Source organism: Helianthus annuus, chromosome 15 (genome assembly GCF_002127325.2).
Source record: "Helianthus annuus cultivar XRQ/B chromosome 15, HanXRQr2.0-SUNRISE, whole genome shotgun sequence".
Lineage (NCBI taxonomy): Eukaryota > Viridiplantae > Streptophyta > Magnoliopsida > Asterales > Asteraceae > Helianthus > Helianthus annuus.
Genome location: NC_035447.2, coordinates 83,432,032 through 83,440,107, shown reverse-complemented (window position 1 = coordinate 83,440,107; position 8,076 = coordinate 83,432,032).

The following is an 8,076-nucleotide window of genomic DNA, read 5'->3' as shown; positions in this document are numbered from 1 at the left end:
ATTGGACACAAAATTTCGAGGTGTTACATCCTCACCCCCTTAAAATAAATCTCGACCCGAGATTTACTGAAACAAATAAGGGTATTTTTCTTTCATCGTGGATTCAACCTCCCACGTGAATTCGGGACCTCTACGGGCATCCCATTTGACCTTTACAATAGGTACATGCTTCCTTCGAAGCTTCTTTACCTGTCGATCTTCAATCGACACAGGTTTTTCAATGAACTTTAAGCTCTCGTCAATGTGTACATCCGTATGCGGTATAACTAGTGATTCGTCAGCGAAACACATCTTTAAGTTACAGATGTGGAACACATTGTGGATACCACTGAGCTCCTCCGGTAAGTTTAACTTGTAGGCAACCGATCCGACACGTTCGATTACTTCGAATGGTCCAATATATCTCGGGCTTAATTTGCCTTTCTTACCGAAACGCATCACTCCCTTCCAGGGTGATACCTTGAGCAACACTTTATCACCTACTTCGAAGTGAAAATCTTTACGCTTTGGATCTGTGTAACTTTTCTGCCTATCTCGGGCAGCCTTGAGACAGTCTCAAATCTGGACAATCTTGTCCGTCGTTTCGAAGACTATCTCTGGTCCTGATAATTGGACATCTCCAACTTCCGCCCAACACACGGGCGATCTACACTTTCTACCGTATAATGCCTCGAAGGGCGCAACCTTAATGCTGGTATGGTAGCTATTGTTGTAGGAGAATTCGATTAATGGTAGGTTCTTATCCCAACTACCACCCAAATCGATCGCACATGCACGTAGCATGTCTTCCAACGTCTGAATAGTACGCTCACTCTGACCATCTGTCTGAGGATGGTAAGCGTACTAAAATTCAAACGTGTGCCCAAAGATTGCTGGAAACTTTTCCAAAAATGCGACGTGTATCTAGTATCTCTGTCAGAGATAATAGACACAGGTATGCCATGTAAGGCTACAATCTTATCAACGTATAACTGGGCTAACATGTCAGAGCTATAAGTCTCCTTGATGGGTAAGAAATGTGCTGACTTAGTCAGTCTATCAACTATAACCCATATTGTATCATTTCCTTTCCTCGTCTTAGGTAACTTGGTAATAAAAGTTACCATTTCCCATTTCCATTTGGGAAGTTCAGGCTGTTTTAGCAAGCCTGGCGGCTTTTGATGCTCAGCTTTGACTTGCGCACAAGTCAAACATTTGGCTGCATAAGCGGCTACAGACTTTTTCAAGCCTATCCACCAATAATTTGCCTTTAGATCCTGGTACATCTTATCAGCTCCAGGATGAACGGAATATTTGGAACTATGGGCTTCCTGGAGGATAACATCTCGTAGTCCTCCATAAATTGGAACCCATATTCGTCCATTCAATCTTAGAATTCCATCCTTGCCAAGAGATAACTGCTCCTCAGTTACTCCTAGCTTTTCGTTAGGATAGTTAGCTTCCGACACAGCTTCTCTCTGTGCAGCTAACAACCTTTCAATCAAACTGTTTTTCACTTCAATGCTCTTGGCATTGATTCGGATGGGTTTCACCCTTTCCTTTCGAATCAAGGCATCAGCGACTACATTCGCCTTGCCGGGATGATATCTGATTTCACAATCGTAATCATTTAAAGTCTCCATCCAATGGCGTTGCCTCATGTTTAAATCCTTCTGATCAAACAGATGTTGAAGGCTCTTATGATCAGAATAGATCACAAACTTGATACCATACAGATAATGCCTCCACAGTTTTAGTGCGAACACAACAGCACCCAACTCCAAGTCATGGGTGGTGTAATTCTTTTCATGCACCTTTAACTGTCTTGAAGCATAGGCAATAACCTTGCCTTTCTGCATAAGCACACATCCCATGCCAGAGTGTGATGCATCGCAGTAAACTACGAACTCTTCGGTACCTTCAGGTAATGTCAGCACAGGAGCGTTGCTCAACTTCTGTTGGGATTGAACCCTATCAGAGGAACAGATAATTAAAGCCAAAACTGAATCAGAGCAGTGGATTCTGAATAAGCAGATGCTGATATACAAATCTCTCCCCTTGAAAGTGATTACAACTACTGATGACCTCCTATCTGCTGATCTTGCTAAACTGCTGACCCATAACTGCTGCTCAACTAAAGATCTGATGGAAGACTAAAGTCCTGCTGATTCAATCTACTGCCTTGAGTCAAGCACTGCTGATCCGGACAAGTGCTGCTGGGTTCACAGCAGTAGAAGGTTGCAGCAGCTGTTCTAAAGTCTGTTTTGTAATAGAATGTATTAGCAGTAGTTAACACAAGCAGTGTCTGTATAGATCAGAGGTTAGAGTTTGTTAGGAGGTTAGATGTCACTTTCATGGTGACGTCAGCAAAGATGCTCAGTAGTTTGCAAGTGCCTATAAATAGTTCAGTACTTGGTACTGTTCTATTAGCTCTTTGCATCATTCGTCTTCTTTGCACGAACAAACTACTGAGCTCTGGCTGAGGGGGAGTTTGCATTCTTACATCAATCATTGTAACCGTAATTGAAATAAATTCAATCTTTCGGTTCTCTGTGTAAAGATGTTTGATAAAAGTATTACTCTCGTTTGATTGTATGCAAAGTTTGTTTTCATTATAATTTCCGCTGCACACTCATCCATCTTCATCTTATTTTCAAACATAAAATACAATCAAAATCAAACTCAGATCCAACAATTGGTATCAGAGCATGGACAGTCAAATTTGATCTAACAATCATTTTGACGTAAATAGTTCAGCTCAAAACAGTTGATACTGATCGTTTGTTCATCGTTGGAAAACAGAGTAAGGATTAATCACCACTAAAGTTGATTTCTCAGTACCTGTAAAACAACAAGAATGACGTCACAATCTCAGGACGATAAAAACAACATTGGTTCTCTCTTTAAACCACTTATGCTAAAAAGAAATGAGTACAACATCTGGCAGAGGAGGATGGGTCACATCCTCGCTCAACAAAGCACAGGTTGTTGGAAGTCTGTCATCTTTGGTCCTCATGTTCCTACAGTGCCATGCGCTGAAGATGCTAAGAAACAAGTTCCAAAACCTGTTGAAAATTATACTGAAACGGATTATCAAAAATTTGAACTAGATGCTAAAGCATTTAGTATCATAGCATCAGCGTTGCCCAACGAAATATATGCTGGATTGTTACATTGTGACAATGCCAAAGAGTTTTGGGACGCGCTGAAGGAACAGTTTGGAGGTACCAAAGAAGTCATAGAAAACAATAGGGAAATCCTGAACCAACAGTATGAAACATTTTGTCATGTTAAAGGTGAATCATTGACGCAACAATTTGAGCGTTTCAGTTGTCTCATCAGTGAACTGAGGCTTGTTAAAACCACTTTTACAAACTCAACTCAAAACAGCAGGTTCCTCAGGTCACTGCCAGACAAATGGGACACAATAGCTTTTGTCACCCGAAATTCACCTAAGTTCAAGGATCTGACCTTGACCCAACTCCATGGTCGACTCCTGACCTACGAAAGGGAGTTGAACCAGAAAAGGAAGTTACAAGAGTTAGGGAAAACCGTTGATGATTATTCATTCGGTAACACTGCTCTTCTGGGTCAAGAAGAATCTGGTGGTAGTGGTAAGGATCAGGGTTATGATCACTTCATTGACATAACTGCTGGTGCAAATTTTAACAACCCTGATCCTCACTCTACAGGTTATGCATTCACTGCTAATGAAAACCAGATGTCAGACAATTTGAGCTTTGAACTCAATGATCTACAACATTTCGACCCCACTGATCTAGAGGAAATGGACATCTTGCACCAACTGGCCTTGCTAAATGTTAGAACTAGCAAGTTTTATAAAAGAACAGGGCGAAAATTCCCAGGGTTGCATGGGAATCTAAGGGTTGGGTTGGATAAATCGAAAATCAAGTGTTATAAGTGTAACAGGTTAGGACATTTTGCTAGAGAGTGTAGGAGTCAAACAACTGGTCCCATAATCACTCACCCTAGTTCAAATCCTAGACCTCAAAATCAAAACACTGTGCACTATGCCCAATATGCCCCAGCAGCACATGTGAACACTGCTCACTATGTTGTTGCTCCTGTGCCAGTGCATTATGTCCAAACAGCTGCTCCACAGATCCAATATGTTCAAACCCCTGCTCCCCAGGCACAAGTGCAACCTGCACCACAAACCACTGCTCCAATTGCAAAACAACCAGATCAACAAAGTTTCTTTACTCAAGAATTTGTTGACTGGAGCAGTATGCCTGAAGACCTCAGTGATGAAAATTTTGCACTCTATGCTTCTAATGTTTCTTCTCATGATGAATTTTGTTTGATGGCATTAGAGTCAATTCAGGAGGAGGTTGAATCTGAAGAGGAACAGCTGGCCTCTGAAACAGTGGATGAGGTGATTGAAGAAGTGGTCACTGCTGTGGCAAATGAAGTACTGTTGGAAGAAAGTTCAGGCACCCTGATTGAACCACTGACAGATCCATGGTCCGAAGAAGAAAAGACAGGTGAGATAGAAGAGAGAGCTGAAGATGAGGAAAATCCTAAATGTGATTGTGCAATGATGGCTGCTGCAAAGGTATCACCTCAAGTTCTTGAAAAACTGTGTTCTGACAATTGCATTATTGCTTTTGCAAACATCAAAGAGGTGAATGAAAACCTTCGTGATAAAATCTTATCTGATGAAGTCATATTTGAAAGGTCTCTAAAAGAACTTAAAAACAAATTGGCTGAAAAAGAGAAAGAGATTTGCAGCATGAAAGAAGAGCAAAGCATAACCAAAACTCAACTCCAAACCTTGATAGAAAAATACCAAGGTTGCAAAAAGGAGTTAGAGTCCACCCAGATCACATGTGAGAGATGGGTGGAATCATGCAAAGGGTATGAGGTTATGCTTGAGAAACAGATAAAAAGCAATGTGAAATTTGGGGTTGGTTATAGAAAACATGATGATGAAAACACTGCTTTTGAAAAATCTGTTTCAACCACTGATGTAACTACTGAGTTCATCCCCACAAACAAGAATGGCCAAGAAGTGAAAATCACTGACAAACTTGGTAACAAAATCACACTTGACAGACCAATGGGTCCCTCTGCTTTTGAGGAGATTGAAAATCATCAATTTAAACCAAAATGGTCTGATGAGTGTGATATTCTTGAAAATTTCAAGCCAATGGACTTTACATCAACTGATGGTGTTAAAGCTCCAAAAGCTAAAGTCATTCCTCTTAAGGACATCCCAGCAGTGGTTAAAACCTCTGCTGCAAAGGAGTCTGAAAAGAGGAAGAAGAAAGAAAAAATTGATAACTTGTTTTGTGAATTCTGTGAGAAAAGGAACCATCTAACAAAAGATTGTTTCCACTTAAAAGCTTATGATATAAACAAAACAAGTGTCATAGTTTCAGCTGAAAGCTGCATTGTCTGTGGTAAAACAAACCACAAAACTCAAGCATGTGTGTATCTCAAAAACTTTGATATCAAAAAGAATGAGTACCTTGCTAAAACATCCTTGAGTCCATCAGCATCACCATCGGTCAAATTCACAAAGAAACAACCACTGTTTGTGCCAGTTCAAACAGCTGTCACAAAACAGCTGAACCAAACATCTGTCAAAAGAGATGTTCAGGTTACTAATGCACCTCCTGCCAATCAGTTCAGAAAAGGCAAGGAAAAACAGTCTTACCAACGGATTCCACACGTTTATGAGGTCTACAAAAAGCCCTCTAAACCCAGAGTGAATAGGCATCCTTTTGGGTATCAGCGGGTGATTGGGCAAGACCCTCAACAGTGGTTAGCAAGAAACAGTACTAAAACTATCCAAACCCCTGACTTAACCACTGCTCATCACACTGCATCCATACCAGACACTGCTGAATCCCCATCCAAAGCCCTGTTGGCTTTGGAGTCCTTAATGAACTAATCCTTTTACTTCATGTGCAGGGAGCTTCTGCATGCTTTGATAGTCTGTGGTATGTAGATAGTGGAGGCTCCAGGCACATGACAGGATGTAAAGCCCTCCTCAAAGACTTTAAAATCCATGGAGGGGGTGATATATCCTTTGGAAATAATAGTAAAGGGTAAGTTCTGGGGTCTGGAACAGTGCAATCTGGAAATGTAAAATTTGAAAATGTCAATCTAATAGACAATCTGAAATTCAACCTTCTGAGTGTATCACAAATGAGTGACAAAGGGTTTGGGTCATTCTTCACAAAAGATTGTTGTAGGATTGTTGGACCAGAAATGGTCAAAAAGATTGAAGCAATAATCAAAAATGGTCAAACTAAACTTGTTGCTCAAAGAAGTGGCAATGTTTATGTTGTTGACATGTCAAAAGAGTGTCCCAGAGCTGATGCCTGTCTGTTCTCAGTTGCCTCTAACAAAGAAACAGAACTTTGGCACAAAAGACTGGGGCACACAAATCTTAAGACAATAACAGAAATTTCAAAAAATGGTTTGGTGAGAGGCCTACCACAAAAATTGTTTTCATGTCCTGAACATTGCATTTCTTGTTTAAAAGGAAAACAGCATAAAAGTTCTTACAAGAAACAACCCAGTGTTTGCAAATGCTACACATGGATTTGTTTGGCCCAGTTCAAGTCATGAGCCTTAAAAAGAAAAGATATTGTTTGGTTATAGTTGATGACTTTTCTAGGTTTACATGGACTTTCTTTTTGCACTCTAAAGATGAAACTGCAAGCATTTTGCAAGACTTTGTGACACATGTTGAAAAGCAATTTGACCTTCCAGTGAAAAGCTTTAGAAGTGACAATGGCACAGAATTTAAAAATAAGGAGTTGGATGCCTTCTGTGTGAAGAAAGGGATTGTAAGGCAGTACAGCATCCCTAGAACACCAGAGCAAAATGGGGTTGTTGAAAGAAAGAATAGAACTTTGATTGAGGCTGCCAGAACCATGCTTGCAGATTCAGGTTTGCCACTAACTTTCTGGGCAAAGGCAGTACACACTGCTTGCTATGTCCAGAACAGAGTCTTGATAAACCCCAGGCACAAAAAGACTTCCTATGAAATTCTGTATAAAATCAAACCACTGATCTCATACTTCAAGGTGTTTGGCTGCCCATGCTTTATTTTGAACTTAAAAGATTCCATTTCAAAATTTGCAGCCAAAATTGATTGTGGTTATTTTCTGGGACACTCAACCACTGCCAAGGCCTACAAAGTGTTCAATGCACGGACCAAGGTAGTGGAGGAGACTTTGGATGTAAAGTTCAATGAACTTTCATCAATGAAAATCCCAGCAAATCCTGCTGATCTGTTTGATCTTGAAAAATTCACTTTTGAAAATACTGCTGTCAAGACTAACAGTGCAGGTCCAACAGAGGATGCAACACCAGACTATGGGTATGAAATCATCATCCCTCAAAGGTCTGCCACAAATGGAAAAGCATCAATTGTTCAAAACAGCTGTCAAAGCTCAACCACTGCTACCTCAACAGTTGTTGATCAAAGTAGCCCATCTACCACTGCTTCCACATCCTCAAACACTGCTGACAAAAGTCCTCAAACAGTGGATAAAAGTCAGCAGTGGTCCACTCCATTACCACCCATTCCACCACCTTTTGAAGCCACTGCTGGGTCATCAAAGTCTCCAGCAGTGGTTAGCTCAGATGATACACATTTGCAGCATTCACCAACAAATGCCATCATACCATACCAAGGAGATTTAATCTTCTTGAGATCTCATCCACCTGATCAAATCATTGGCAACATCAATGAAGGGGTGCTCACAAGAAGCCAAACCCAAAACATTTGTCTTTTTGCTGGATTTCTATTACTCCATCAGCCAGTCAAGTACCAAGAGGCACTAAAAGACAACATCTGGGTAGAAGCCATGCAAGAGGAGCTCCAACAGTTTAAGAGATAACAAGTATGGGAGCTTGTACCACTGCCAAAAGAGGTTAGTCCCATTGGCACAAAGTGGGTCTTCAAGAACAAAACAGATGAAAGGGGCATTGTTGTCAAGAACAAAGCCAGGCTTGTGGTTCAAGGTTACAGACAGGAAGAGGGGACTGATTATGATGAAACATTCGCCCTGTTGCAAGATTGGAAGCTATCAGACTGTTCCTGGCCTTTGCTGTCAA